Genomic DNA, 21552 nt, shown 5'->3' with positions numbered 1-21552 from the left:
CCTAGCCTACAGCACTGGGGGCAGAGGGAGATCCTCTGGATTATGGCACAAGGGGAAGTTGCAGGAAAAACCCCCCACAAATTAGCACCAACTACAATTGACCAACAAAGTGCAGATACTTCTCGGCATTCAAAGCCTAAACAATCCGGATGGAGACGTGTAAAGCATTCAATGCTTCATGTTGACAGGCCGATACCAGGTATTTCACTGACAGGTGAAATAGCAGAGTGACGGGACAGAGTGATCAAGGCAGAGTGATCAAAAGGACACAGTAGTACTTCTTTAGGACCCTGGCAGAATGGAAGAGAGCATCTGGCTTCTAAGGCACTGCACAAACTTGAAAGATCTTCTTCAGAATTGACAAGGAAAGGCCATGTTATGTTCACGCTGGGTTAAGTTTTAAGTGTATCTTATTTAATTTTTTTCAATATGAGTCATCTCCAGATACTGCGATGATTTCCAAATAACCCGAATCTAGATGACTAGAAATTCACTCTAGCTGGCTTTAGACAGGAAGCGTGAGGACAGAATCCAGCTGCTTCCACTCCAGGGTAGGTCTGAAGCCAACCGTCCTCAGTTTCCTGGCCTGTGGCTTCAGTCTGGTTGGATTACACACAAAGCCCTGCAGAGCTGCTGCTTTTCCTGATTCTCCTGCCTGAGTGAGTGCAAGGGGCTCCCCTGTTGCCGCCGACACGTTCTTTGAAGCAGATGCCATGCCTGATGCCTGCTGGAGAGTCCCACCGCCTTGAGTGAGTCAACAAACCAATCATCCTTCCCATCTTCCAGGATGGATATTGGGGTGGGGAGAGGGTAAAGGGAATACCGTAAAGTTGCTACCATATAGTTAGGGCTGAATACAATGGGAGTTCTTATTGTGAGATGTCAATGACGATGACCATGATGATGATGATGATGATGATGATGATATCTAGAACTCCAGGTTTTCCTGGAGCGAACCAAGGAGGATTCCCCATTTACCTAATAAATCAATGTCCTGTAAATGCAGAACATGCCATGTAATTGATGACGCAAGAGGGATCTCACTTCCGGGGGATGCGAATCAATTCTTTATGGATTCCCACAGGGCAGAGGGACCCAGACGGAGACACTAAGCTTTCTGTTATATTTCTGAATGAATGAGTATGTACGTAACAGTTATCGTGTCTCCTTGTAACTTGTGTGCTAATCATAAAATCTTCACAAGAACTCATGACACTCGTGCTATGACTATTCACATTTTACAATGAGGAAGGCAGGACACCAAGGAATTAAGTAACTTGCCAATATAGGGACGAGTTCACCACACAACAACGAGGGGTGGGGACAGCAGTCAGGTACTGTGGAAAATGCTGGACATGAGGTAGACCAGGTGCACCAGGTCCAGGTGCTGATGAGAGGTGGAGAGTGGGAGACAGGTCCAGTGAGCCACAGGCCAGTCCCTAGGCTGAGGGCACCAGGACAACAGGACATTGGCCAATTTCCAGCAGTCATCACTGGCTGCATTTCATTTTCGCGGTTCGATTAATACATGCTATATATTCAGGATGCCCACGGCCTTATTTCTTGATGACAGAAGTGATAATGTCAGTCCCCCCACAGGCTTGTTTCTCATGGGTAGGAGGTGACTCAACTCCTAATGTCCAGACAACTGCCCAAATTCTGCATGAAAAAACATGATCAATGTATGGAATAAAAATCAGCCACCTCAAAACCCTTTAAAGGATTGAAGGACATGGGACCCAGTGATAAGCACATGTCTGGGACCCGGCACCTTCTCTGAAACAAGGATGAGTGAATGTTGGTGTCCACACCGCACGGAAGCGCTGTCTGAGGCAGTTTGCCTTTTACTGGCTCCCGTCTCCATGAAGGTGGCACGTCTCCAAGTGCTTACAAGGAGACAGGGTCTCACCCTGAGAGGACTCACCCAGAGAGACAAGCGGGGCTGCTCTCCCGGCTTAGAAATGCCTGGCACCTGACTTGTGGAGGCTCCTAGTTGGCACGGGATTGTTAGCCTTGGAAACAACCACTGCTCATGTTGGAACTGCAGGATCTTTCTTGAAAAAGGCGTGGAGCTAACTCAAGGACCACAAGCCCAAGTGCCTTCAGAGGGCAAATTAATAAGAGAGTCTAGCAGAGTTAGTGTTGATGGAGCTCCTTCTCCATCCAGGCCCTGTTCTGGGGGCTGGGCGGATGCTAAACCATGGGGACCACACGGCAGCCCCACGAGGCTGGCAGGCCCTTAGCCTGGCTTCTGAGCCTCCCTGTAATCGCACTCTCCAAGCTTTGTGGCATCAGGGTGTGGCAGCGCCTGAGATCCGGAGAGCTTGGACCCCACCCACAGTTATCTCAACACCAAAAAAAAAAACAATCCTGAGCAGGCCAAACAGAATCTCGTGGGGGATGCCTTCACCAAGGCTGCATCTGGTCCTAGAGCTGCTGGTTTGCAGCCCAACTATTTCATTTTATTTTTTAAATTTTCTCAATATGTATCTTCTTTTATCTATAAAAGAGTAAGGTTCTGGGGAGGTTTTCTTCCTTGGGATCTTGTTCTCTCATTTTAAGCTGACTTAATCTTCCCACGCTACACGTCACATGCAGAGCGCCAACTTTGAAGTTTACTCGGTGACCGACTCTCCCGCCCAATCCCTCGGTGAGGTGACGTGCGAGCGGAACATCTCAAGGCTCCAGATGCAGCCTCAGCCCTCAGCTGCCCTAGCCTTAATAAACACTAGATTTTTCAGAAACTATGTTCAACCTGTTCCCTCAAGACAACCTAAAAATCGTCAACGTTAGCCAAAGGTTGGAAGCCAAATGTGTTAACTCCTGCCTTAGAGACAGATGATCCCTTAGCAGAGGGTGTCTCTCAGCAGTAGCCCAGAGGAGCTGGGACCCAAGCTGGGAGCTGGTCACTTACACAAGGAGGGGTATCCTAAGTCAATTTTCACCAAAGATCCACCGGCCAAGCCTTCCTACAGGGGGCCGGCCAGCCACCGTGCTGTGCTAAGGGGCAGATTGAACATTCTCTTAGCTGCTCCAATTTTAGAAATTGGGTGCTGACTCATTATTAACCCAGGAAGCCCACACACTCAAATGACTGTACTGAAAAAGCTCCCTGTCATACCCTGCCTACTGATGTGTTGCTTTTTAAGCAAATTTGAAAAAATGTTTATCATAAGGTATTTATGACATTTTAACCGTTTCATTTACAGTAACTAGAACAACATTTAAAAAAAATGTTTCCTGTATTTTACTTGACAGTAAAGCTAAGCTTCATCGGAATTCTAACAGCCTGAGAAATACCTATCAAAATCAAGTCAGGCCTCAAAGACTGAGTGCCCCCCTCCTCAGTCCTCCCCAGTCCCCCACCCCCAGCGCTAGCCCCCAACATTTTTATGTTCTTCCTGATTTTACTACAGTTTGTGACTTTCAACATTAAGGAAAAGGAAAGGACGCAAAATAAGCTCCTGCAATCATTCATATGCTTTTAGAGAAGGCAGCCAAAGTTCTGCCTCTCTGGTATTTCTTGCACCGAAATTGGGCAGCTCCGACCACGAGGCCAGAAATGGCTCAGGAGCTGCCTCTCCTCCACCTCTGAGAAGCGGAAGCTCACCCAACCTCAGCAACCCTGGGTTAGCACAAGTATACCCACTTCCATCTCTGAGCTTCACTCTGGCTTCTCAGAGGAGTCCCGAACAGCTTATTTTCCAGCCAAGCACTGCAGTTTCTTCCAAGACAACAGAATGTGCAACCGGCATCTACATTCTCGCAATGAAAGACCGAGAAACACCTCCTGACAGTCACACTACAGGACAGTAACCACAGGGCTGGAGGCAGAGGCAGCCACTTTTCTAAAACGACAGATCTTCAAAGTCTGAAAGAAACGCAGTGTCCCCGCCAGGACGCAGCAGCGTTTCCCACAGCCCAGACTCCAAGGCAAACTGCAGAAGCGACCCTAAAAATGACAGAAACATACTCACCAGGGAGAGGCTGGTGACTCCACCTTCCCAGGAACTGTGCTGTGAACATCTGAAGACAGGCACGGGCTCAGGCACCGCTTGTCTAGAATGTCAATTTGAAACTTAAAAAGTGGCGACCATCCAGTCATTTATTTCCCTCCATTCCCAATGATGTACACACGACTAAGAAGGAAAAAAAAAAAAGGCGCACACCTCAGCCTTCATTCTCATTGGAACGAGATGACTCATGCTGACTCATAGCCACCACTTCCTCTCCCGACATTCTCTTCATACTTGTGAGCTGGACTGGTCCGGTTCCCAGGGTCCCTGCAGCCCTTCCTGGAAGGGCAGCCTTCCTGATCCTCTCAGAGAGACCCAAACACTGACCCCACATGGGACCCAGGGGTCGCCCACACAGGGGAAATGCTTTATTTAGGAGTCTTGAGAACAACTGGAAAATAAAATGCATGAACTTTGTGTGCATTTGAATTTCAAATACATACTAAGATTTTGTAATGTGCTACAGGCTCATGTATGAAATTCTTGCTCTTTTCAAGGCCGTTCAGAGTAGAGAGAAGGATGAGATATTTTCTTATTCTTTCAGGTGTTCAGGTTTACTTTGTTCTGGTGATAACCATTGCGGTGCCTGTTTTCTTCTGCATATGTTCCTCTGACACAACAATTCACAAGAGCTAAAATCATCACCTCTTCAAAGCTGTCTGTTGGGGGGTTGGTGCCCTGTTTTTCAGTTTACATGACTTACATCTTTTCTATCCATCTTTCCGACTTCAAGAATATGCTAGATCCAAATAGTAAAGCAACAAGGAATTAAATGAAGGTAGAGCAATCCAACTCTTAATAGTTGTTGGAGAATGTTTATCTGCAAGAATCAAGAATTGTCACTGCCTCCTGGTTTTCTTTTGAATAATGCAGAGGGCCAGGCAGCCTCCCACAGCTTCAAGCATTTTTAAATTATGAGAAGCACTGGGTGTGAGCAGAATCCATGTGATCCTTAGCAGCTGCTCAAGAAGCCAGCAAAGCTGCTGTGATTGCATTTGCCCAACTCAAGGTTTCTGGGGGTGACATAGTCAAGGTCATGGATGAACAATGGCGCCCTGGAAGCCTTTTTTGGCTTTGTACCTGATGCTATGTAGGCTATATTCTGATACTCCTAAAGGTTTAGAGTAAATACGGAAATAATATTTTGTCGGAGGCATGAGACCCAGTTTCCATTTACAGCTAGATTTGTCTTAGGGAAAAAATGCTTACTCCTTTGCCACATCTCGGATCTTTTATCGGGAAATTCAGGGCATTTTTTCCATCAGGCAATACCAAGTGCGGTGAGTTCCCTATGAAAGTTGTAGCATATTGGCCATTTGGCCAAATAGTCTCATTCCTTGCAGTTTTGTTTTTTATGGTTCTTTCCCCCAGGAGAGTTCAAAGCCTGCTGGTTTTCCAGAATTTAGGAATGCCTTTATTGTGCAATTCATTGCAGTGCATTTCCTTTAGGGGGAGAGTGGAGAACAGGGAGGAGGCACAGCCCCAGAGACAGTCTTCAGCCCAGCCCCTGTCATCCACAAGGGGCTTGTCTGAGGCCCCAGGGGTGTGGCAGCCCCACTAGAAGAATGCATTGACCAGGATCTCTGCAGAGATGTGGGTTGTTATGTTTGTTCTCTATGTGGAAAGCCAGCCTTTACCTTCTTTATGAAGACTTTTATTAAGTTAACTCGTTAATTCCTGGGAGAACTGAAAATAAAAATTAATTTCAAAAAGTAACACCAGGGATGAAAGAAAGAAACGTGAAATAGTTAGAAAACATGGGGTCCAAGCAGGGCCATACCTTCCTGCCACATTAGAAGTGGTTTCTTCCACAGTGGCACTGTGGAGCCTTCTGGAACATTCTGAGGTCTTAGACACAGCCAGGCCTGCTCCCGAAGCAGCAAGTTAGACTGCCACCATGGAGGATGAGTGAAACTGTGTCCCCCGAGTGCAGTGTCTCATTCGAAGATAATCCCAGAAATGCTAAATCTTAATTCCTGATTGACTTCAGCCCTTCTCATTTGGAAATGGGCCAGAAAGTGGGGAAAAGATGCTAGTGTGAGAAGGGGGAAGCCATTCCCAATATACTAATAAATAAATCATTCATTAAGGCATATGAGCACCACCCCCCACATAATTGCTAATATGGAACTTTCTGGAGTAGCTTCTCTTTAAGCTGGCTCTGAATATCCCACCAGAAAGGAAACAATGATGACATTTTAAACACCGCTACATTGAAAACACTGAACATCTGCATGCTCTTTCCCCAAAGAAAATAGCCCTGGAAAAATGTAGGTTTCACGAAATTAGGAAAACAAAACAAATTTCATTTATAAAGACAATGTACAATCCAGCATGTCATAGAATTATTATAAATAATGATGATTCGCAGTAAAACTATCTAATATGTGCCAGCAACTCTCCAAAACACACACAGATATTAAGTCTTCTGATCCTTCTGGTAGCTCTACACCAAAAATAGTGATATCTTGCCCATTTTTTAGCAAGGAAACAGAGGAGTTCAGGAGCCTGCCCAAGGTTGCAGAGCCTGGATGTGCGCCCAGGCCTCCTGGCTTCAGAGTCCACATTCCTAACCACCAAGCCAGGCAAATTCCCACAAGTGACTTTTAACATCTTCGCACACACATTCCCTGAGCTCATGATGTATTCTCCCAAATTCTGCAGACATACATGAGGCAAAGGCACTTTCGCTTCATTTGAGAAGTGAATCAAAATCCTAATTTTCAAGTGATCGATCTCTTCAAATAATATCAGTTCTATTTAATGAAAAGAGCCAATTAAAATTACACATTGGACACTTCCCAGAAAGTACCACGAAGCTGCCCACACTGCCAATATCTCCAGCTGTGCTGCTCCTCCTACCTGGAGGACACAAGACCGTCAGAGGCCCTCACATCCCTTCCTTCACTTATACCTTCATAGCAAGTCTCTTCATCATCCTCATCCAGGAGAAGTTTCAAGCCTTCATTTCAAATCTAGACCCTCCCCGATACACCTCATTTGTTCTCTGGGATTTTGCTCCTAACCAAATTTAGGCTCTTTCCCTCCAACATCTTTAATCGCTTCCTGTCTGTGGACCTAAACACAAGCTCAAGTCTCTTCCATCCCAGTAACACCATCCCTGCCTTTGACTCTGTGGAGCAGACCCAGTGGGTACCCCCACATTCATTCCATCCCTCCCCCATTGGTAGCAATCTTGACATTTGGTTAAGATGGACCCTACCCTCATAGCCAAGGGAGTGTTCTCATCGGTTAAGCAAAACAAGGGCCACAGCCACTGTGAATGGCTCCTAGATGGGCTCCCAGGCCTATGTCAGTTAGGGCACATTTTTTTCTAGCCACAGTGGTAAGCTCAGGCGTGCCCAACTGGAGCAAAAAGCCCAAGGCTACAGCGATTGCCTCAGGGAAGAAATAACAGGGAAGAATACACAGAACTAAAGAGTCTCCTTCTTGCTCTAAAGTTTCAAAAGTCCAGGACAAGGTATTTACTGTAGTTTAAATCTGTTCCTCAAAAGCTCATGTGTTGGAAACTTGGTTCCCAATGCAGAAATATTGAGAGGTGGGGCCTTTGGGAGATGATTGGGTCATGAGGGCTCTGCTGTCATGAATAGACCCATTCATCCATTAATGGATTAATGGGTTATCACAAAAGTGGGTCTCATATGAAAGCCACTTTGGCCGTCTCTTGTGGGTCCTCTCACCATGTGTTGCCCTGAGCCATCTCAGGACTCTGCAGAGAGTCTGCACCAATAAGAAGCCCCTTACCAGTTGCAACCCCTCAACCTTGGATTTCCGAGATTCCAGAATTGTTAAAAAATAAATTTCTCTTCTTTATAAACTAGTCAGCCTCAAGTGTTCAGTTATAGCAACAAAAAATGAACTAAGACAGTATTATAAAGAGAAAAATAAAAAGCCTTGGAAGAATGGGTGAAGTCAGGCAACAATGTATCGTTGTACAGATTATATACTGCACAACCTAACGGAGCAAATTCATACAAGTTGTGATGTGTACAACCATATGTGGCAAAGCTAGGTGTAGTAACAGGCGATACCATCCCAAGTTCACATAAGGATTGCACAGGCTGGGTGCTGAAGAGAGTTAGAAGAAAAAGGATAGAAGGAGGGGTGTGAACCCTGTTCCCCAAGAGGGGTGCTGGGAAGGAGAAGCATGATCACTCTCTCCAGAGCAGTTGAGGGACTCTGAGAACAAAGAGACATCTGAAATTGGGATGATAGGATATAAGAGTTTGATTGGCAGCCGGGCTCAGTGGCTCACACCTGTAATCTCAGCACTTTGGGAGGCCGAGGTGGGTGGATCACGAGGTCAGGTGTTCGAGACCAGCCTGGCCAACATGGTGAACCCCGTCTGTACTAAAAATACAAATATTAGCAGGGCATGGTGGTGAGTATCTGTAATCCCAGCTACTGGGGAGGCTGATGCAGGAGAATCGCTTGAACCTGGGAGGTGGAGGTCGCAGTGACCCAAGATTGTGTCACTGCACTCTGGCCTGGGTGACAGAGCAAGACACCGTATCAAAAAAATAAACAAATAAAAGAGTTTGAAAAGAGTTTGATTGGCAGTGCTTCTTTCTTCCTTACTGGAACTTAAACTTAATGGTGCATCTTATAATTGAGGGCATCTCAAATTGGATGTAATATAGTCTGTAAAGTTAGGAAATTGCATGAGTTCACCACAGAAATGAATGTAGAAAAAGAAAGCAGGAACTGAGCCCTGGGGCCCTGCAGCTTTAAGAGGTCGGGGAGTGAGGAGGAGCCAGCAAAGATGGGAGTGGGGAAGTAACGGCTGGTGAGGTGGGAGGGAAGCCTAGAGAGTGTAGGACCTTCAAGGGCAAGTGAAGAAGGTGCTTTAAGGAGGAGAGACTGATCACCTGCATAATCACTGCTGAAAGGCCATGTAAGGTGGAGACAGAAGAGCATCTGTGGATTTGGGGAAAAAAAAAAAAAAAAGAAATTGTTGGGTGAAGCTCTGAATTGAGTGAGGAGAGAAAGGGGAAAGAAAATGAAGACAGAACAGACACTGCTTTCTAGAAATAAGGCTGTAGCTGCAGGGGGAAATGAGGTCAAGAGAGATTTCCTTATTTGTTAAGATGGGAAAAATAACAGCCCATCTGTGTACTTATTGATAGAAATAATTTAGTAGAAAGAGAAAAACTGATGTTGCAAGAGAGAGTGAGAAGGAATTTGGTGGAGTAGAAAGAAGGCTAGAACCTACTGCTCAAGGAGAGAGTTTGGGCTTGGTGAAGGAGAGTCTGTCTACATGACAGGACATTGACCAGGCCGGGAGGTATGCTCTCGTAGTTTTCATACTTCGTAATAAAAGAAACATCAATTTTAAAAATTCAAAACAAATAGAACATGAAAATAGTCTGTCTACTAAAAACCTTAAAACATTACAGACAAAACTAAAGTCCCCTTTGGTGATGTTGTGGGATTTTATTTATTTTGATTTCTGAGAACTAGTCCATTGTATGGATATACCACAGGTTGTTTATCCATTCACATGTTGAGGGAAATTTGTTTTGTTTTCCATGTTGGCTATGACAAACACAACTGCTATAAACATTTGTGTACACATTTTTGTATGGATGTAAGTTTTTCTTTTGTCTAAAGTAAATAGTTAATGTACTACTGCTGGGTGATATGGTAACTGTATGTTTACCCTTACAAGAAACTGTCAAACTTTCTCCAAAGTGACCATACAATCCATTTTGTATTTCCGCCAGCAATGTATGCATGAGAGACCAGTTGATCCTCATCCTTTCCCCTGCTGGTATTGTCAGTATTTTTAGTTTAGCTGCTCTAACGTGTGAGTCGTGGTATCTCCACATAGCTTTAATTTGCATCTCCCTAATGACTAATGCTGCTGAACATCTTTTCATATGCTCATTTGCCATCTGTGTATCTTTGGCAAAGTGTCTATCCCATTCTTTTCTCCACTTTTTAACCGGATTCTTTGTTTTCTTACTGTTGAGTTTAGAGCCACCTTTATACATTCTAGGTACAACTTTTTAGATCAAATACGTAATTTGCAAATATTTTCTCCCAGTCTATATCTGGTCTTTTCATCCTCTTTAACAATATCTTTTGCAGAATAAAATATTTTGATGAAATCCAATTGAAGTTATCTTTCTTTTATGGGTAGTGCTTTAGGTCTTTTAAGGAATATTTGCCTAACCCTAGTAATGAAGATTTTTTATTCTAAAAGTTTTGGACTTTTACATTTTATATTTAGGCATATTATCAATTCTAAGTTAATTTTTCACAATGTGTGAGGTTTAGATTGAGGAGTTTTCTGACTGAGGATATCCAATAAAACACCATTTGTTGAAAAGTCTATCTTTCCTCCATTGAATTGCTTTTGGGACTTTGTAAAAAAATCACTTGGCTGGCTGGGCATGGTGGCTCATACCTGTAATCCTAGCACTTTCGGAGGCCAAGGCAGGCAGATCACCTGAGGTCAGGAGTTGGAGACCAGCCTGGGCAACATGGTGAAACCCCATCTCTACTAAAATAGAAAAAATTAGCCAGGCATGGTGGTGCACACCTGTAGTCCCAGCTACTCGGGAGGCAGAGGCAGGAGAATCGCTTGAACTCAGAAGAGGGAGGTTGCAGTGAGCCAAGATCGTGCCACTGCACTCCAGCCTGGGCAACAGAGTGAGACTCTGTCTAAAAAAAACAAAAATAACCATTTGACCATGTTATGTGTATTTATATTTGGACTTTCAATTCTGTTCCATGAATCTACCAGTCTATTCCTTTCCCAATATCACAATCTTGATTACTACAGCTATATGTCAAATCTTAAAATCAGGTAGTATGATTCCTCCAACTTTATTCTTCTTTTTTCAGAATTATTTTGGCTATTCTTGTTTTTTTTTCTACATGAATTCTAGTATCAGCTCATTTGTATCTACAAAATGTCCTCCCTTGGATTTTGAAAGGAATTGCAGTAAACCTATCGATGAATTTGGGTAGAATCTACTTCTTCACTATGTTAAGTCTTCCAATCTATGAACATGGTATATCTCTCTATTTATATAGTCAAGTTTGGTGTCTCGATCTATATGAGCTAAAAAGTATTTTCATTACAGGGTGTTGGTTTAGTGATTCTCAATAAGCCATTTTATTGTCTTTATAAGGTCCTAAATTAAACAACCCCTACAAGTATTCTTATATATATAGCTACCAAGATTTGATGCACCCACCCTATTATTTGGGCGCTGAGAGTGGGTTGAAGTATTGACAGATAAACACCCCTTACCCCTACCTTTTCATTTTTAAGAAACTCATGAGGCATCATTCTGCTCAAGCAAGCCACTTGCTTTCTGTGAGGCCTCCAGTTTTCCACTGATCTTCCTGGCCCTGATGGTTCTTTTTTCTCCTCCCCTCTGCCTCTGTCCTGGGGCTATTTGCGAAGATTCCTAGCTCAAATCGCCTCCCTTCTCACTTCTTTAGAGACTTCATCTCCCAGCTCACAAGACTCATTCTCCTGGGCTGATGCTGGGGATCCTCCCTCCACCCTCCTTAAGCATTCCAAGAATGTCCATGCTTCTGGTTATGAAAGCTAGAATCCCTGAACTCTCTTGGCTCTCACCGCTTCCACCATCCATCCATCCAGAGGTGTGCTGGCAAATGTTTAACAATCACTTCTCCAAATGTAGATGAATAAAGCAAACCCTAATTTGTAGTGTTTGCTGATTTCTCTAGTGTAAATTCTCCCTCAATTGCCACTTGCAAGCTACCAGCATGCTCTCACTGAAAGTGAGTTGGGCAGAGATGAGCAAATCAGTTCCAAAACCCAGAACAAGTCACTGCCAGCACACCACTGCATCCATCCATCACCAAACCTGTGTGAGCACAGATTGCATTTTGGGCTTAATTCTCATGTGCACAATAATAATATTCTTGTTAATGGGAGTCACATTGATTTCACTCATGCTGATGATGAAAGGATTTGAGGGGTAACCAAGTTCTGGGGGCAGCAAAAACTTGGAAATGGTGCTGCTGACTCGTGGAAAATGGTGCAGCATCCGTGGGTTCAATCCATTGAAAAGCAGAGTCCTGACTTCTTTGGCCATGTCTGTCTTCAGTTACATCGGAGGTGATGGGAGTGAGTGGACGAGGCACCATGGATCATTCCAGTCCTTATGAACAAAGTAGCCCAGTGTATCTCACCTGCATGACTATATCAGATTGTCAGAAAATCTGCCCAGCACGATTTCCAAGGCAGCACTGGATTCTCATCACACTGTAGGGTATTATTTAAGGTCACAGACTCTGGGGGCCAGAATATCTTGATTTGAATCTGGCTTCCACTGCTGGTTGTATGACTTTGGATAAATCACCTAACTTCTCTGAACCTCAGTGCAGTGGGCAGAAATCTAAAGATGCTTCCCCAAGATTCCTGTCTCTGCTTTTTCAGTCAAACACTAATAATAGGTAATACTGTGAGGGGATTTTGTAAGTACAATAAAGTCCACATTAATTGACCACAAAATAAGGAGAATAGATGAGTGGGCCTGACCCAGTCAGGTGAGCCCTTTAAAAGCAAGTCATTGGCCAGGTGTGGTGGCTCACACCTGAAATCCCAACTCTTTGGGAGGCTGAGGTGGGAGAATCACTTGAATCTAGGATCTCAAGACCAGCTAGGGCAACATGGTGAGACCTTACCTATAAAAAAAAATTAAAAATTTAGCCAGACATGGTGGTGCATGCCTATAGTCCGAGCTACTCAGAGAGGCTGCAGTGAGCTGTGATCATGCCATTGCACTCCCGTATGGGTGACAGAATGAGACCTTGTCTCAAAAAAAAAAAAAATTGCAGAGCGTTTTCTCTGGCTGAAAGCAGAAGAGGAAGTCAGAGACTCAAAGCAGGAAAAGGTTCTGTGTCAGGATTTCAGGAGGTCTTTAAGCACTAAGAGCAACCCCCAGCTAACAGCCAGCAGTAAAACAGAGACCTCAGAGTTACAGACAGAAGGAACTGGATTCCACCAACAACCCTGATGAGTTGCAAGTCAATTTTCCCCTAAAGCCTCCAGACATGAACACAACCCCTTTGACATCTTGATTTTAGTTTGTGCAACCCTGAGCAGAGAACCCAGTGGAGTCTGCCCAGACTTCTGACCCACAGAACTGTGAACTCATAGATGTGGCTTGTTTTAAAGCCACTCCATTTGCAGGAATTTGTTACACAGCATTAGAAAACTGACACATTCAGCCGATTTACAAAAGGGGGATAAGAGTTTCATACTTATAGGGTTATATGAGAATTAAAAATTAACATCCACAAAAGTCTAGGATGATAATAAGAACAATCTCTAAGTACTGGCTATTTTTCATAGGTGCCATGGAGCTGGTAAAATCCAAATATGTGTGGTTGATGATTTGAAAGTTTTTCCACCAATACAGTATTTGAGTCACAGGCCACAGTCAAAAGTCTAGAATTTTAAATAAATGAATCATACACTAAATATGCATCATCTTTTGAAACTCAGTGCCTATGAGTAAATCTCGATGATCATAACACATTACTCAACAAAGCAGACCATAATAAAGAAGATATCAGAACACATGGAGCAGAAGACAGTAAGTTTGGAACTCAACCATTCGACAAATCTTTAATGAATACACACCAGATGCCAAGCTCCAACTCAGGTCCTGGGACACAGCAAGAAGAAGACACAAAAGATCCCTGTCCTCATGAAGCTTACATTCTAGGAGGGTGAGACGGAAAATAAGTACATGAGAAAAGTACAAGCTAGTGACACGAACAGTGTAAAAAATTAGCATAGGGTAGGAGGGAAGTACTTGAGATGGGCAGGTCATCTAGGAAGGTCACTCTGGAGAGGTGCCATTTAAGCTGAGATCTGAATGATATCCAGGAGCCAGCCAGCAGCATTCCAGGACAAGAGCACAACTGTCGCCAAGATCCCAAGACAAAAAGGAACAGGAAAGAGTCCCCAGGATGGCTGCTGCTTACTAAGCAACAGCAAGAGAAGATAGGATGGGGCTGGAGAAGGTGGCAAGGAAGCAGCTTGAATTTTATGCCAGGTGTGATGAGGAGACACTGGAGGCTTTTAAACAGGAGAGTGACATAATCTGACTTGAATTTTCTGAGGACAACTTTTTCTTTTTCTTTTTCTTTTTTTTTTTTTTTGACAGGGTCTCGCTCTGTTGCAGGCTGGAGTTCTGCGGCGTGATCATGGCTCACTGCAGCCTCAACCTCGTGGGCTCAAGCGATCCTCACACCTCTGTCTCCCAAGTAGCTGGGACTACAGACACACACCACCATGCCTGGCTAATTTTTGTAGTTTTCATAGAGACATGGTTTGACTGTGTTGCCCAGTCTCGTCTTGAACTGGGCTCAAGCAATCCAGCTGCCTCAGCCTCCCAAAGTGCTGTAATTACAGGTGTGTGCCACCATGCCCAGCCTCTGAGGATAACTCTTACTGTTAAGTGTGGAGACCTTGTGTAGGACCAGGTGGAAACAAGGGAGTCTAGTGGGTCCCACTGGGGTCTGATGAGTGTAGCAGAGACAGAGACGAGGACCTGTTTGAGTAATGTTTTGGAGATAGAGTTGTTAGATGGATTGGGTTTGAGGGCAGTGATGGAGAGAGATAAATCAAGCATAACCCTTCAATTTTTGGTTTGAGTAACTGAGGAGCGCCACTTACAGAGATGGGTGGTGTGAAATCCCAGATTTGGTTTTGGCCATCTTAATTTGGACGTGCCTATCAGATATCCATGTGGAGATGTTGAGTAGGCTTAGAATTCTTGGGAAAAGTCAATATTAGAGGCAGATTCAAGAGTTAATGTCCTATAGATGGAATTAAAGACCTGGCCTGGATGAGAGAGAGAGAGAGAGAGAGAACATTATGTGGAGAGAGATGAGAAGGGAACCCAGCACCTCAGCCAGTGAGGTTGGAAGAAAACCAAGAAAATCACTGCTCAGAAGCCAAGGAGTGAGGGTTTCAAGAAGGCAGGAGAGGTTCACCTGCCAGCACTGCTAAGAGGTCAAGTCAGACAGGAGCAGAGTAGGATGCACTGGCCTGGCCACAGGGAGGCCATGGTGACCAGGGAGATGGCCCCGGCAGCCTCCATGAGTGAGGCATGGGAACTTGGCTGCAGGGAATGGGTGCAGCACCCATAGACAACGCTGTCAAAAAGGGAAGCAGGAAAATGGGATCTGGAGCATCCTTTGAGGCCCCACCAAGTACAGTGATGGCAATTGAATGATAGAGGCCTGGGCTCCATGAGCCAGCTTCTGAGTACTGCAGTTTTCCTACAAATGGAGAAGGCAGGACAGCATGGAATTAGGTGGGTGCTGCTAAAGAGTGCATGGTCCCTGAGTGTGCAATGACATCATTCAGTCTGGGCAAACACGTTTTTCTTGATATCAGCTATCTCTAGTTTGGTGAAGACAGACTATGTGTTTGAAATACTAGCAAGAAAACCATAAAGTAAAACTATTATTAAGAGCCAAGGCACTTTAAATTCTTCAGTTTTGGCTAACAGGAAGAACTTATAAGTGGTTTCTTTTTGTTGTAAGCAAAGGTGGATGATAACCTTCATTATTTGCTTGATTTGATGTAACTGGGAAGTTTCTTAGACTTGATAACTGGCAAAACAAAATCCTTGACACCTAAATAACCCTGTGGTCTAACGCATACTGCCAAGAGATCAGATGGAGCCTGATCTGATATACCATCTTGTTTCTTAGCTGAGTGATTCTTTAATAGCTTCTTAATTTTCACTTAATTATTCCATGCCCCTAATGACTCCCTCAAAAACACTACAAGGGCACATACACCCTAAGCAATCTGAGTTTGCCCTCTGAAAAGTTTGCAATTAAAAACTTTATCTATATTGAAAAAAAATCAGCACACTTCCTGACCACTACTCGTGAGTTGTTGAATTTAATCAGACATGGACTTGATAGAGTGCATTCATCTATAGTGGCTATTAATGGGAACCGGCGAGTCAAATCTCATGTCTAACAGGGGCCAGCCTGACTGAGGGCCTGAGAGGAGGTTCTCAGGTCAGCACTGGGCCCAACACAGTCCCTCCCACCCCAGGCATCGCCCACCTCTTCACAGCCTGTCATCATCACAGTGTCTGCCTATTCTTCCTGCCTCTGACCTGCACACCCTGCTCCCTTCTGTGAACTGCTTCTTTCACTTTTGTGATGACACAAAGTCACAGATCTGATCAGGCCACTCCAGCTTTCACATCTGCACAACTTCTCAGTGCCCTTGCAGGGCTTCAAGATTTGTCCCTGAGTCAAACAGACCCAGAGTGGAAAGTAGCTCCCAACCCACTGGCCTTGAGAAAGAACCCGTCCTGAGCCTTTGTTTCCTCGTGTGTAAACTGAGAATAGCCCTGGTCATAAGAGGGTCCTTGTGCCCCCACTGTGGTGAGGATGAAGTGAGATGATGCAGATGGTGAGGTTCCCAGAGGGCCAGGCCCTCAGCGCCCAGCAAATGGCAGCTCTTTGTAGTGGATATGCTATTGTTCTGTCTAACAAACTGCACCCTTTCCTGGGGGACCTATTCCTTCCCTTCATGTGGTCCTGTAGTTCTGTTATCTTACTCTGCTTCCCACCCTAAATCACCTGTCATTAGGTCGGGCTGCACATTTCTGGAAAAAAAACAGCAATGCATTAATTCAGGGCTTTTTTTTTCTCTCTCTCTCATGTAAAAGTAGCCTGGCATAAGAAGCATAGGCCGAGGGTGCAGCCCCAAAGCATTACCAGGAAATTGGGCCCCTGTCTTCCTGATCCACCATCCCGGAGCCTGGCTTTCATCTTCAAAGTGACTTCACAGCCCAGGATGCCTGCTGGCACTCCAACCAGCAAGTCCATGTTCCCCATATTGACAGTAGGAGGAAGTGAGGGAGGACAGGAAAATGTGTAACACCATCCCTTCCCACCATGATGGAGCCTACTGAAAATTCCACATAATGGTTCCACATATGGAACTAGATCACTTGGGCTCTCCTAGTTGCAGACTAGTCTAGAAAATGTGGTCTTTTCACTGACACAATGCCATCTGAAATAGAATTGTTTTTAAATTAAGCAAGAAGGGGAGAAGGGTATCTGTTGTCAACTAGTAGTGTCTCCCAAGTTAGGGGACCCCAGGGTGGACATGAGTGCCCTTCCATGGGATCTGGTCTCCAACACTGGCAGAAAGATGGGTCATGGGCTGGAGGGACACAGTCATACACAGAGGAACAAGAGCCAGGGGAGGGAGAGAGGAGCGAGACTGCCCTTGGGCTTTGGCCAGGGAAAAACTGATCACCTCTAGACCCAAGTGAGTTGGAGTAGAGTCTCCAATGCTGTCATGTTGATTAGAGCACCACAGTTATGACTGTTTGTTGTAGTGAGCAGGTCATTCTATATAAGCTTATTATTGGCATTAATAATACCCAAGTGACATCAGGGACTCCTCCACGCTGCATTCTCTCCCCAACCCCAAAGCTCCCTGCAGCCCCTTCGTCCATGCTGCCTCCTTGCAGGGTCTCAAACCAAAAGCCCCTTTTCTTCTCTCCCTGCCTATACCTGTGCTCCTGCCACCCCCAGCCTGGTCATTTCTCCTCCAGCCCCCTTCTCCAAGCAAATTCCTGCTTGGCCTTGAAAACCTGATTCAAATGTCACCTCCTAAGCGGAGCTTTCCCCAACTCCTTTGCATTCACTTGAGTCCCTGAATGTCTGAATGATCTCTTTCATATTTTGCTGCAAAGCTTTACTCCTCCACTAAATTGAAAACACCAAGAGGGAAATTTTCCACCCTTGCCACACACACACTCCCACAGGTGACCATAAACCCTTGTCACTGAATGACCGAATGAATGGCAAGCGGATGAGGTTTGGCCAATGCAAGCTCTACCCAAGTAGAAGCCTTCTGAGTGAGGGCTGCTGGGTGTGAACCTCACTCTGCCTCCACTGCCTCCTCTGTAAAGGAAAGATAACAATACTGACATCTCTCTCCAAGGATTCACAATGCGTAGGACCTCAATGAATGTCAGCCGTTCATATCAGTAGTTTTACTGCACGTCATCAACTCTGTGGTGCATATTTCTTTTTCACATTGTAATGGCACTTACAGTATATGGCATGACATGGTTTAACTGGCAGAGGTTTGAGGTTTTTTTTTTTTTTTTTTGGTTTATTTTTCCCCTTGGTGATGCAACCAACGCTGTTTAGAAGTCAATGCAGTTGTTATTCTTAGGAAAGGAATAGAGTTCCGAAATTCAGGGCTTTGCAAAGTCAGAAAAGTCAACCGCTTATAAATCCCAAATAGTGAGAGATGAGACTGTGCTGGTCTTTGAGTGGTCAAGGGTCTGAAGCGGCTCAGAACGAGATGAAGGGAAAGGACCGGCCTTTGCCATATGGTGTTCCAGGAAGAGTCCAGGTAGCCGCCATTCCATCAAATGAGAGTGAGGGAAGGGCCACAAAAGAAAAGCAATAAAGCAGGTCTGAGGCATAGGTCTTGGCAAGAATTCAGTGTGACTGCAGCCAGGGAGCTGATGAGAAGCAAGCAGGTCAGAAGCTGACTGTGTTTTTGTGGATCCCGATTTGTCAAAGAAACCATGAGTTAAAAATATATTTTATGAATAAATTGGAATATTATTCAGCCATAAAAGAATGAAATATTAATACATGCTTCAACATGGATGAGCCTTGAAAACATTATGCAAAGTGGACACACACTACATGTTTCCATCTATATGAAATATTCAGAATAGGCAAGTCCATTCAGATAGAAAGTAGTTTAGTGGTTGTCAGGGGCTGGGGGCAGGCGGGAATAAGAATAATTGCTTAAGGAGTACAAGGTTTCCTTTTGGGGTGAGGAAAATGTTCCGGAACCAGATAGAAGTGGTGGTTGTCCAATGTTGTGGTTGTCCTAAATGCTACTGAATTTGTTCATTTTTAAATGGTAATTTTATGCTACCTGAATTTCACTGCCCTCCCTTTTTTTTTTTTTTTTTTTTTTTTTCTTTTTTTCTTTCGGAGACAGTGTTTGGTTCTGTTACCCAGGCTGGAGTGCAGTGGTGAGTTCACAACTCACTGCAGCCTCGACCTTCTGGGCTAAAACAATCCTCCCACCTCAGCCTCCTGAGTAGCTGGGATCACAGGCATGTACCACCATGTCCAGCTAATTGTTTTGTTTTTTGTAGAGCTGAGATCTCACTGTATGGTTCAGGCTGGTCTCAAACTCCTGGGCTCAAGGGATCCTCTGGCCTCAGCCTCCCAAAGTGCTAGGATTACAGGCATGAGCCACTGTGCCCCACCACATCTCAATTTTTTTAAAAAGGCATTTGACTATTCAACTGTGGAATCTCCAACCTTCAGCAGCAGCAAGTGGGCAGGAGGAGCTGTGCAGACCCCACTAAGGGCATGTCCCTAATCCCATATCATACACAGCTATCCAGAGTGAGAGGCCAGAGGGTCTCTCTGAGCACAAGTTAGGGGCCCCAGAGGACAGCGAGTAGAGAGGCTCCCCAGGGATAAACCAGAAAATCTGGGGGAAAGGCCTGCTGCTACATGCTCAGAAGGTTTGTAGCTGGGCGGGAGCCCCCGTGGGCCTCCCGTCTGCTCCTCTCGGAATGGTGGTGCTGTTGCTATTATCCTGCCCCTGTTCTCCTGCAGGGTACCGAGCTGTGTGGGGCAGCCAATTTATTGCTTTATTATCTGTTTATAGGCCTCTGGGTCCAGAAAGGCGGCGTTGCACACTACTGAGAGACTGCCATGCACCCCCTGGAGACCTCAGAACATTCAACATGCTCCAGTTATGGCCACGGCAGTGATTGCTGGTTGCCTAACCCCACATGTGTTCTCCCCTCTTCCCTGAAAATCAAGCCCCTGATTTTCAGCTGGGCACAAAATAATTCTTTCTAGAACAACTCCACGTGTGTTATCGCCCTTGCAGGTGGGGGTAGCCTCCACCGGGGGGAGGCAGGGTGAAGAGGTGGAAGGAGCCTGAGTTAGCAGGGATGAGCAGTGGCCGGGTAACCCCAGACTCACTATCCTCTGGATTTCTTTTATGTGAAAGAATAAAATGCCTTGTATTTGAGCCTTTGTTATTGTAGGTTTCTGCTACATACAACCAACCCTAAGTGTAATTGATACAGTGGGCCCCATCCTTATCAACTCTGGGTACCACATTGTAAAATTCTGCAGTGTGACTGTAACCCCAGCATAATTTGCCATTTGGTGAACCTCCTTATTCTCTTAGATCTTTCAAAAATTGACTAGGGAACTAGCAGGTTCCCACAAAACTACCCCACATTTTCATAGCAGGAAACTGCAACAGGGAACTTGTTAAGTTCCTTGTTAGCAAGACAGTTATCCCTGAGCCTGCAGGCCACCTCTCTGGCCACTAAAGTTTCCAGACAGACCTGCAAAGCAGTAAAGGAAAGCAGCATTGGTCACTGCATCCTTCTGTACAATATTTACTTGAAAAATAATTGCAAAATACCTTGATTTTACCCAGGATGTTTTTCAACATGTCCCAAAGAGGAAATTCATTTCTGATGTAGTTTGTGGATTTTTTGTTTTTATTTTCATATTGTTTTTGTTTTGCTTTCATTTCCTGGGCAATTTCGCCCACTGATTACCCAGTGGACAATTGCTGCCATCAGTTTCTGTTTAACGTTTATATTATTAATTGTGAAAAAATACGAATTAACCAAGATAGCAGCTGCTCGTTAGAGTAACATAAATTTCTTTTATCACATATTCTTAAAGCTGGGGAAAAGTGTTAAAATATGCAAAATATGTATATTATAATATAAAGTTTATTTTTGTATGATTATAAAAGTTATAAATGCTGACTGGGGATAACCTAGAAAATGTAGAAGAGTAAAGTGTATTTTTTTTTTCTTTTGAGATGGAGTCTCACTCTGTCGCCCAGGCTGGAGTGCAATGGCATGATCTCGGCTCACTGCAATCTCCGCCTCCCGGGTTCAAGTGATTCTTCTGCCTCGGCCTCCCCAGTAGCTGGGACTACAGGTGCATACCACCATGCCCAGCTAATTTTTGTATTTTTAGTATAGACCAGATTTCACCATATTGGCCAGGCTGGTCTCGAACTCCTGATCTCTTGATCCGCCCACCTGGGCCTCCCAAAGTGACGGGATTACAGGCATGAGCCACTGAACCCAGCCAAGTAGAGTGTATTAATCCCACCTTCCAAAGCCACACACTATTAATATTTTCTTGTATTTCCTTCTGCTCTCTCTCTGTTTACATAGTTGTAGTTACACTGTATACATTACTTAGGACTCTATTTCACTTAACATGACAACGTAAGCATTTTCCCACATTATTAAAACTCCCTGGTACCCAGAGCCGAGGTCTATTTTTATGGCGCAGCTTAGGTGGTTCTCAGTGGACTCTGCTACCCAGCCTTAATCACACAAAGACAAGTTATCAGGTTCCGTCCGAAGTCCTGGGCTGCCGCTCGCCTACTGAGCAGGAACCAGAACTAAGGCTGGCGTGGCGGGGAAGGACAGGCCAA

At 44.7% G+C, this 21552-nt stretch overlaps 2 long non-coding RNA genes across 2 annotated transcripts in view; one reads left to right on the top strand and one right to left on the bottom strand.

The window, feature by feature from the left end:
* The window catches only part of LOC112604549, a 65473-nt gene extending 61159 nt beyond the window's left edge, over positions 1 to 4314 (bottom strand). The window contains exon 1 of the long non-coding RNA XR_003115247.1: positions 3978 to 4314. This is a non-coding gene — a long non-coding RNA (uncharacterized LOC112604549). The remainder of the gene's footprint in view (positions 1 to 3977) is intronic.
* On the top strand, positions 357 to 20111 carry LOC112604551. Its single transcript, XR_003115249.1, has 2 exons — positions 357 to 749; positions 19735 to 20111. It is a non-coding gene; the product is annotated as an uncharacterized LOC112604551 (long non-coding RNA).
* Positions 20112 to 21552: the final 1441 nt, after the last annotated feature.

This window comes from Theropithecus gelada, chromosome 13, assembly GCF_003255815.1.
Source record: "Theropithecus gelada isolate Dixy chromosome 13, Tgel_1.0, whole genome shotgun sequence".
Classification (NCBI taxonomy): Eukaryota; Metazoa; Chordata; class Mammalia; order Primates; family Cercopithecidae; genus Theropithecus; species Theropithecus gelada.
This window is presented reverse-complemented; position numbering and strand designations above follow the sequence as displayed.